Raw genomic sequence first — 11,211 nt, 5'->3', positions numbered from 1 at the left:
GACTAAAGCTTCTCACGTGCCTGGGCTGTTTTGGGCATTCAACGCCAGGCTGTAACCTGTTTCTGGCGTTGAACTCCAACTTGTAACGTGTTTCTAGCGCTGGACGCCAGACTGCAACATGGAACTGGTGTTGAACGCCAGTTTACGTCATCTATCCTTGAGCAAAGTATAAACTATTATATATTGCTGGAAAGCCCTGGATGTCTACTTTCCAACGCAATTGGAAACGCGTCAATTAGACTCCTGTAGCTCCAGAAATTCCATTCCGAGTGCAGAGAGGTCAGGATCCAACAGCATCAGCAGTCCTTTTTCAGCCTGAATCAGATTTTTGCTCAGCTCCCTCAATTTCAGCCAGAAATTATCTGAAATTACAGAAAAATACAAAAACTCATAGTAAAGTCCAGAGATATAAATTTTGCCTAGAAACTAATGAAAATAAACTAAAAACTAACTAAAACATACTAAAAACTATATGAAATTAACCCCAAAAAGCGTATAAAATATCCGCTCATCACAACACCAAACTTAAACTGTTACTTGTCCTCAAGCAACTAGATAAATAATATAGAACACAAATGAGTCAAGAAACAATAATATCTCAGAGTTTTTGAGTGAAGCTCAGATTCTAATTAAATGAGCGGGGCTAGTAGCTTTTTGCTTCCGAACAGTTTTGGCATCTCACTTTATCCATTGAAGCTCAGAATGATTGGCATCTATAGGAACTTAAAATTCAGATAGTGTTATTGATTCTCCTAGTTCAGTATGTTGATTCTTGAACACAGCTACTTTTATGAGTCTTGGCCGTGGCCCTAAGCACTTTATTTTTCAGTATTACCACCGGATACATAAATGCCACAGACACATAATAGGGTGAACCTTTTCAGATTGTGACTCAGCTTTGCTAAAGCCCCCAATTAGAGGTGTCCAGGGTTCTTAAGCACACTCTTCTCTTTGCTTTGGACCTTGACTTTAACCGCTCAGTCTCAAGTTTTCACTTGACACCTTCACGCCACAAGCACATGGTTAGGGACAGCTTGGTTTAGCCGCTTAGACCAGGATTTGATTTCCTTAGGCCCTCCTATCCACTGATGCTCAAAGCCTTGGATCCTTTTTATTACCTTTGCCTTTTGATTTTAAGGGTTATTGGCTTTTTCTGCTTGCTTTTTTTTTTTTTTGCAAGCTTTGTATTCACTGCTTTTTCTTGCTTCAAGAATCATTTTTATGATTTTTCAGATTACCAATAACATGTCTCATGTTTATCATTCTTTCAAGAGCCAACATATTTAACATTCAAGAACATCAAATTCCAAAGACATATGCACTGTTCAAGCATTCATTCAGAAGGCAGAAAGCATTGCCACCACATGTAAACAATTAGAATTTGTTTTATTTAAAACTCGAAAATTATTGCCTCCTTGTTCTAAAGAAAATCTTCTATTTTATTTATGTTTAATGATGATGAGAAAAATAAATTATAGCTTAATTGGGGATAAAATCAAAATATAAATACTAATTACCATTATATGACTCCTAAGGTGAAACTCAAATAATAGAAAAAAAGTTATCACAGGGTTAAGGTTAAGATCAGAACTCAACAACCTTGAATTTGGGAAGCGGATGCCTCTTTAGTCTGTGGGGTGCTTGGCCCTTCAAGAGATAGTTTCTGACGCTTTAGTTCTCTTAATTCACGCCCTTGCACCTCTTGTTCTCTGAGTAGTTTGCAAAGCATGCTGTTTTGATTTTGTTGTTCTTCCTTCAATTGGTCCATGGTTTCTTGCAACTTAGTGACAGATGCCTCAAGATGCTCCCAGTATTCAAATTGAGGGAGTTCTGGTAGGAATTCTTGCGCCCTCCTCTTGATGGGGTCATCCTGCATTTGTTGTTTTTCCATTTTGATTTTAGTGATTGGTTGCTCTACTGAGATATACTCTGTTATTCCCATCTTTACTCCAGCATCTTTGCAGAGCATAGAGATTAGGCTTGGATAAGCCAACCTGGCATCCTTGGAGTTCTTGTTAGCAAGTATGTAGAATTCAGATGGGATCAGTTGATGAACTTCTACTTCTTTTCCCAACATAATGCAATGGATCATCACTGCTCTTCTAATATTGACTTCAGAACGGTTGCTGGTGGGCAATATAGAACGCCCAATGAAGTCCAGCCATCCTCTGGCGACTGGTTTGAGATCTTCTCTCTTGAGTTGATTTGGGGAACCCTTTGTGTTGGTGGTCCACCTGGCTCCAGGGATGCATATATCCTCTAGAATCTTATCCAGGCCCTTGTTTGTTCTCATTATTCTCCTATTGAAGGAGTCTGGGTCATCTTTCAGCTGAGGTAGCTTAAAGATCTCCCTGATTTTGTCAGGGTGGATGTGAACAATCTTTCCTCTGACCACAGTCCTATAGTAATAGAGGGCAGCTCCAGATATTCTCTGCCTGTCTGTTTGCCACAGATTAGCGTAGAATTCTTGAACCATATTCCTTCCCACTTTCATTTCAGAATTAGCTAGGACTTCCCAGTTCCTGTTTCGAATCTGCTCTTGGATCTCCGGATATTCATCTTCTTTCAGATCGAACTTGACTTCCGGGATCACAGATCTTAGACCCATTATTTTGTAGTAATGGTCTGAATGTTCTTTGGTTAAGAACCTCCCTTGATTCCAAAGTGGTTTTGGAACACTCTCTTTCTTGCCTCTTGGAGTGGGTTGTTTTCCTTTAGGATCCATGATCTTAGTGGGTATGGTTTAGTGATCACGGATAAACACACCAAACTTAGAGGATTGCTTGTCCTCAAGCAAAAGAAAAGAAAGGAGAGGGATAGAAGGAGAGCTAGTGTTGAATGGTGGATGAGAGGAAGGAGGTCGAATGTGTTTTTAAAAGGGAAGGGGTGGGTTTTCGAAAATAGAGAGAAAGATAAGATAGAAGATATAATTTAAAAAGATATAAGTATGATAAGAAAAGATATAATTTAAAATTGAAAAGATATGAAAGATATTTGAAAAAGATAAATTTGGATTTTTGTAAAAGATAATATGGGGATTTGAAAAAGATATTGATTAGTTGAAAAGATTTTTGAATGAAAAGAGATATATTTGTTTTGAAAATTTGAAAAAGAGTTGAATTGGATTGAAAAAAAAGGATTTGTGCTTATGGATTAAGATACATTTGATATTTTTTTAAAGTAGGGTTTTTAGAAATTAGGGATTTTAGAAATCAGGATTTGTAACATGTTTATGCAAGAAATCATGAATTGAAACATGAAAATTAAGAATAAAATGAAAAATATGAAGAAAAAACGAATTTACCTCCTCCCCACCATCCTGGCGTTTGAACGCCCAAACGCTGCATGTTTTGGGCGTTCAACGCCCAACTGCTGCTTCTCCTGGGCGTTCAACGCCCAACTGTTGCTTCTTTCTGGCGTTGAACGCCAGGAACTCCTTTGTCACTGGGCGTTTTTCTGAACGCCCAGGATGCTGTAAATCTGGCGTTAAACGCCCAGAAGGAGCTTCTTTCTGGCGTTCAACGCCCAGAAGATGCTTCTTTCTGGCGTTTAACGCCCAGATGGCTATCCTTACTGGTGTTCAACGCCCAGTGGATGCTTCTTTTGGGCGTTGAACGCTCAAAACAGACTTTTACTGGCGTTTTCTTGCCAGTGAGCTCTTTTTCTCTGTTTTGTGTGCAGAATCCTTCTGTAATCCTGTAAACTTATACAATTGACTCTTTACCTTAGTATCAATGAACTTTATATAAACAAATAAAATCAAGAATAGGGCAAAATGCTTAGAGGAAGTGATGCCCCATGGCTGGGTTGCCTCCCAGCAAGCGCTTCTTTATTGTCTTTAGCTGGACCTTGCTGAGTTTTTAATCTAGCCTCAGCCTTGAGCACTCTTGCTCAACATTGCCTTCAAGATAGTGCTTGATTCTCTGTCCATTAACAATGAACTTCTTATCAGAATCAATATCTTGAAGCTCCACATAACCATATGGCGATACACTTGTAATCACATATGGTCCTCTCCACCGGGACTTCAGTTTCCCGGGAAATAGCCTGAGCCTAGAGTTAAACAACAGAACCTTTTGTCCTGGTTCAAAGATTCTAGATGACAGCTTTCTGTCATGCCACCTTTTTTATTTCTCTTTGTAAAGCTTGGCATTTTCGAAAGCAGTGAATCTGAATTCCTCTAACTCATTCAGCTGGAGCAATCTTTTTTCTCCAGCTAATTTGGCATCAAAGTTTAGGAATCTGGTTGCCCAATAGGCTTTATGTTCCATTTCCACGGGCAGGTGGCATGCTTTACCATGCATAAGTTGGTATGGAGAGGTCCCTATAGGAGTCTTGAATGTTGTTCTGTAAGCCCACAGAGCATCATCCAAGCCTCGTGCCCAATCCTTTCTACGGGTACTCACAGTCCGTTCCAGGATTCTTTTTAGTTCTCTGTTAGAAATTTCAGCTTGTCCATTTGTCTGCGGATGATATGGAGTTGCCACCTTATGGTGAATCCCATACCGGACCATGGCAGAGTAAAGCTGTTTGTTGCAGAAGTGAGTGCCCCCATCACTGATTAGTACCCTAGGGACACCAAATCTGCTGAATATATGTTTCTGGAGGAACTTTAGTACTGTTTTAGTATCATTGGTGGGTGTGGCAATGGCCTCTACCCATTTTGATACATAGTCAACTGCCACCTGAATATAAGTGTTTGAGTATGATGGTGGGAAAGGCCCCATGAAATGAATTCCCCATACATCAAACAACTCAATCTCCAAGATTCCTTGTTGAGGCATGGCATAACTATGAGGCAAATTACCAGCTCTCTGGCAACTGTCACAGTTACGTACAAACTCTCGGGAATCTCTATAGATTGTAGGCCAGTAGAAACCACATTGGAGGACCTTGGTGGCTGTTCGCTCACCTCCGAAATGGCCTCCATATTGTGATCCATGGCAATGCCATAGGATCCTCTGCGTTTCTTCTCTAGGCACACACCTACAGATTATTCCGTCTGTACATCTCGTAAAGAGATAGGGTTCATCCCACAAGCAGTACTTTGCATCAGTAATTAATTTTTTCTTTTGTTGCCTGCTGTACTCCTTGGGAATGAACCTTGCAGCTTTGTAGTTTGCACTGTCTGCAAACCATGGTAATTCCTGAATGGCGAACAAATACTCATCCGAAAAGGTTTCAGAGATCTCAATAGAGGGGGAGGACGCCCCTTCCACTGGTTCTATCCGGGACAAATGGTCAGCCACTTGGTTTTCTGTCCTTTTTCTGTCTCTTATTTCTATATCAAACTCTTGCAGAAGTAACACCCATCTTATGAGTCTGGGTTTTGAATCCTGGTTTGTGAGTAGATATTTAAGAGCAGCATGATCTGTGTACACAATCACCTTTGATCCTACTAAGTATGATCTAAACTTGTCAATGGCATAAACCACTGCAAGCAATTCTTTTTCTGTGGTTGTGTAATTTTTCTGGGCATCATTCAGAACACGGCTAGCGTAATAAATGACATGCAGAAGCTTGTCATGCCTCTGCCCCAGTACTACACCAATGGCGTGATCACTGGCATCACACATTAATTCGAATGGCAATGTCCAGTCTGGTGCAGAGATAACTGGTGCTGTGACCAGCTTAGCTTTCAGAGTTTCAAACGCCTGTAGGCATTCTGTGTCAAACACAAATGGCGTGTCAGCAGCTAGCAGGTTGCTTAGAGGTTTTGCTATTTTTGAAAAATCCTTTATAAACCTCCTATAGAATCCTACATGCCCCAGAAAGCTTCTGATTGCCTTAACATTGGCAGGTGGTGGTAATTTTTCAATTACCTCTATTTTAGCTTGATCCACCTCTATTCCCTTGTTTGAAATTTTATGCCCAAGGACAATCCTTTCAGTCACCATAAAGTGACATTTTTCCCAGTTTAAAACCAGGTTGGTCTCTTGGCATCTTTTCAAAACCAGTGTCAGGTGATCAAGACAGGAGCTGAATGAGTCTCCATATACTGAGAAGTCATCCATGAAGAATTCCAGAAATTTTTCCACCATATCAGAGAAAATAGAGAGCATGCATCTCTGAAAGGTTGCAGGCACATTACACAGCCCAAAAGGCATCCTTCTGTAAGCAAATACTCCAGATGAACATGTGAATGCTGTTTTCTCTTGATCCTGGGGATCTACTGCAATTTGGTTGTAGCCTGAATAGCCATCCAAAAAGCAGTAATAATTATGACCTGCTAGTCTTTCTAGCATCTGGTCTATGAATGGTAAAGGAAAATGATCCTTTCTGGTGGCTGTATTGAGCCTTCTGTAATCAATACACATGCGCCACCCTGTAACTGTTCTTGTAGGAACCAGTTCATTTTTTTCATTATGAATCACTGTCATGCCTCCCTTTTTAGGGACAACTTGAACAGGACTCACCCAGAGGCTATCAGAAATAGGATAAATAATCCCAGCCTCCAGTAATTTAGTGACCTCTTTCTGCACCAGTTCCTTCATGGCTGGATTTAGCCACCTCTGTGGTTGAACCACTGGCTTAGCATCATCCTCCAATAGGATTTTGTGCATGCATCTAGCTGGGCTTATGCCCCTAAGGTCACTTATGGACCACCCAAGAGCTGCCTTGTGTGTCCTTAGCACTTGGATTAGTGCTTCCTCTTCCTGTGGATTTAAAGCAGAGCTTATGATCACTGGAAAAGTATCACCTTCTCCCAGAAATGCATATTTCAGGGATGGTGGTAATGGTTTGAGCTCGGGTTTAGGAGGTTTTTCCTCTCCCCGAGGAAATTTCAGAGGCTTTTTCAATTCCTCTAAATCCTCTAGATCAGGCAGAACATCTTTAAAGATGTCTTCCAGCTCTGATTCGAGACTCTCATCCATGTTGATTTCCTCCACCAGAGAGTCAATAAGATCAACTTTCATGCAGTCTTTTGGTGTGTCTGGATGCTGCATGGCATTGACAGCATTCAATTTAAACTCATCCTCATTGACTCTCAGGGTGACTTCCCCCTTTTGAACATCAATGCGAGTTCGTCCAGTTGCTAGGAAAGGTCTTCCTAGAATGAGAGTAGCACTCTTGTGCTCCTCCATTTCCAGCACAACAAAGTCAGTGGGAAAGGCGAATGGCCCAACCCTGACAATAATGTCCTCAATCACGCCTGATGGGTATTTAATGGAGCCATCAGCAAGTTAGAGACATATCCGGGTTGGCTTAACTTCTTCAGTTAAACCAAGCGTTCTGATGGTGGATGCAGGTATTAGGTTGATGCTTGCCCCAAGATCGCATAAAGCTGTCCTGGTGCAATTTCCCTCTAATGTGCATGGTATCAGAAAGCTTCCGGGATCTTTAAGCTTTTCAGGAAAGCTTTTCAGAATGACTGCACTGCATTCTTCAGTGAGGAGAACTCTTTCAGTTTCTCTCCAATCCTTCTTATGACTCAAGATCTCTTTCATGAACTTGGCGTAAGAAGGTATTTGCTCAAGTGCTTCTGCAAACGGAATCTTTATCTCAAGAGTCCTGAGATAATCTGCAAAGCGAGCAAATTGCTTATCCTGCTCCTCTTGGTGGAGTTTTTAAGGATAAGGTATCTTGGCTTTATATTCCTCAACCTTGGTTGCTGTAGTTTTATTTCCTATAGAAGTGGTTGAAGAAGCCTTTTTAGATGGGTTGTCATAAGCTCTTTCTGTAAGCCCATAATAGAAGATGTCTAACTGAACCCACTCTGAAAACATTTCAGAGGGGCATTTTCTTAGCATCTCTCTGTATCTCTCCCAGGCATCATAAAGAGATTCATTATCTCCTTGTTTAAAGCCTTGGATGTCCAGCCTTAGCTGTGTCATCCGTTTTGGAGGAGAGTATTGATTCAGGAATTTTTCTGTCAGCTGTTTCCATGTCTTTATGCTAGCCTTAGGTTGGTTATTTAACCACCTCTTAACTTGGTCTTTTACAGCAAATGGGAACAGTAATAATCTGTAGACATCCTAATCTACTTCCTTATCATGTACTGTGTCAGCAATTTGTAAAAACTGTGCCAGAAACTCTGTAGGTTCTTCCTGTGGAAGACCGGAATACTGGCAGCTTTGCTGCACCATGATAATGAGCTGAGGATTCAACTCAAAGCTACTGACTCCAATGGAGGGTATGCAGATACTACTCCCATATGAAGCAGTAGAGGGGTTAGCATATGACCCCAGAGTCCTTCTGGACTGTTCATTTCCGCTTAGATCCATGATGGAGAAAGGGAGATGATGTAAAATAGAGAAGAAATATTTTTATTTATTTAATTATTTATTTATTTCAAAAAAAAAATAAATTAAAATAAAATAAATAAAAATGGGTGAAGATTTTCGAAAAAATGATGAGAGAGAAAGTAGTTAGGAAGTTTTGAAAAAGATATGAATTTTTTTTTTGAAAAAGGTTTTAAATTTTGAAATAAAAATCTGAATTTTAAAGGTAAATTTCAAAAATTTGCTTTAAAATAGAGAGAAAAAATATTTTTGAATTTAAAGAGGAGAGAGAAAAACAATAAGATAGCACACGATTTAAAAACTTTTAGATCTAATGCTCCTTGTTTTCGAAAATTTTGGAGGGAAAACACCAAGGAACACCAAACTTAAAAATTTTAAGATCAAGACACAAGGAAAACTTAAGAACACTTTGAAGACTCACAAGAACACAAGAACATGAAGAAAGAACACCAAACTTAAAATTTTTAGAAAACCAAAATAAGATTTTCGAAAACCAAAGAAAAATTAACAAGAAAACACCAAACTTAAAGTTTGGCACAAGATTTAATGTAAAAATTATTTTTTGAAAAAGAATTTTAAAAAGAAGGTACCCAATTACCAAGAACGCAAACCAACACTCTAGCCAATTGGGTAGTAAATGTAACACTTGTTTTGAAAAACTATTTTTAATAACTAAGAAAAAATATTATAATTTTTTTTGAAAAGAATATAAAAGACTCTGACCCAAAAGACAAAATTTTCCCAATCTAAGCAACAGGATTCACCGTCAGTTGTTCAAACTCAAACAATCCCCGGCAACGGCGCCAAAAACTTGGTGCACGAAATTGTAATGTCAATGTTCATATTACTCTCTTACAACTTCGCACAACTAACCAGCAAGTGCACTGGGTCGTCCAAGTAATACCTTACGTGACTAAGGGTCGAATCCCACGGAGATTGTTGGTTTGAAGCAAGCTATGGTTATCTTATTATTCTTAGTCAGGATGCCAACAACAGTGTTTTTCAAGTTCAATTGTAAAAAATGAGAGGGCATAAATATAAATACTTATTGTGCAATGATGGAGAATATGTTGGAGTTTTGGAGATGCTTTGTCTTCTGAAATTTTGCTTTCCTCTGTTTTCTTATTCACGCACGCAAGTTCTCCTATGGCAAGCTGTGTGTTGGTGGATCACCGTTGTCAATGGCTACCATCCATCCTTCCAGTGAAAAGGGTCCAGGTGCGCTGTCACCGCACGGCTGATCATCTGCAGGTTCTCAATCGTACCGGAATAAGATTTACTATCCTTTTGTGTCTGTCACTACGCCCAACACTCGCGAGTTTGAAGCTCGTCATAGTCATTCAATCCCTGAATCCTACTCAGAATACCACAGACAAGGTTTAGACTTTCCGGATTCTCTTGAATGCTGCCATCAATCTAGCTTATACCACGAAGATTCTGATTAAGAGATCCAAGAGATATTCATTCATTCTATGGTGAACGGGAGTGATTGTCAGGCACGCGTTTGTGGGGGAATAATGATGATTGTCACGTTCATCACATTCATGTTGAAGTGCGAATGGATATCTTAGATAGGAACACGCATGTTTGAATAGAAAACAGAAACACTTGCATTAATTCATCGAGACACAGCAGAGCTCCTCACCCCCAACAATGGAGTTTAGAAACTCATGCTGTCAAAGAGTACAAAATTCAGATCTAAAAATGTCATGAGATCCAAAATAAATCTCTAAAAGTTGTTTAAATACTAAACTAGTAACCTAGGTTTACAAAAAATGAGTAAACTATGATAGATAGTGCATAAATCTACTTCTGGGGCCCACTTGGTGTGTGCTGGGGTTGAGACTAAAGCTTCTCACGTGCCTGGGCTGTTTTGGGCGTTCAACGCCAGGCCGTAACCTGTTTCTGGCGTTGAACTCCAACTTGTAACGTGTTTCTGGCGCTGGACGCCAGACTGCAACATGGAACTGGCGTTGAATGCTACTTTACGTCGTCTATCCTTGAGCAAAGTATGAACTATTATATATTGCTGGAAAGACCTGGATGTCTTCTTTCCAACACAATTGGAAGCGCGTCAATTGGACTTCTGTAGCTCCAGAAATTCCATTCCGAGTGCAGAGAGGTCAAGATCCAACAGCATCAGCAATCCTTTTTCAGCCTGAATCAGATTTTTGCTCAGCTCCCTCAATTTCAGCCAGAAATTACCTAAAATTACAGAAAAACATACAAACTCATAGTAAAGTCCAGAGATATGAATTTTGCCTAGAAACTAATGAAAATAAACTAAAAACTAACTAAAACATACTAAAAACTATATGAAATTAACCCCAAAAAGCGTATAAAATATCCACTCATCAGGTAGCTAAGATGAAAGCCTCTTGGATTTCTTTCCGAGCTACTCAAGGAAAGAAAGTATTCTTTATGTATGATGAGTCCTTTCGTGATTTCAAGAACTATTACTACAAGGTCCGAGTTGTTGAGGGTGTGATGCCAGGGCATTTTGGCCAGTTTCACTGACCTTTTCTTGATGGTTTTAGGATAGTTTCATGCACTTTCTTAGGAAATAAGCAAGTTTTGGGTAAATAATCACTTACATCTTGATTCAAGCAAACATTATAAATTTTACATGATTTCATGAGAATTATGCATGAATTAAATGACAAAATTGAATGATGCATCTCTCATAACTTGGATTAGAGCTTTGATGCACTTTATTGCTTGATTTCAGGACAAAGGAAGCAAGGAAGAACCACGTTAGTAGCCACGTTAGTCTAGATAACGTGACCACTAACGTGGAATGGAGGCTAGCTTGCAACGTTAATGAGAAAAGTGATCGCCATTAACGCCTTGGTGAGCCGTCATAGCCCACGTTAGTTGCCACGTTAACTATGTTAACGTGGAAGCTAACGTGGAAGAGAAGTAGAACTCCAACGTTAGTGGTAAAAGTAAGTACCACTAACGCTCCAAA

Source organism: Arachis hypogaea, chromosome 16 (genome assembly GCF_003086295.3).
Source record: "Arachis hypogaea cultivar Tifrunner chromosome 16, arahy.Tifrunner.gnm2.J5K5, whole genome shotgun sequence".
Taxonomy (NCBI): domain Eukaryota; kingdom Viridiplantae; phylum Streptophyta; class Magnoliopsida; order Fabales; family Fabaceae; genus Arachis; species Arachis hypogaea.
The sequence above is the reverse complement of the archived record's forward strand: the minus strand, read 5'-3'. Positions refer to the sequence as shown.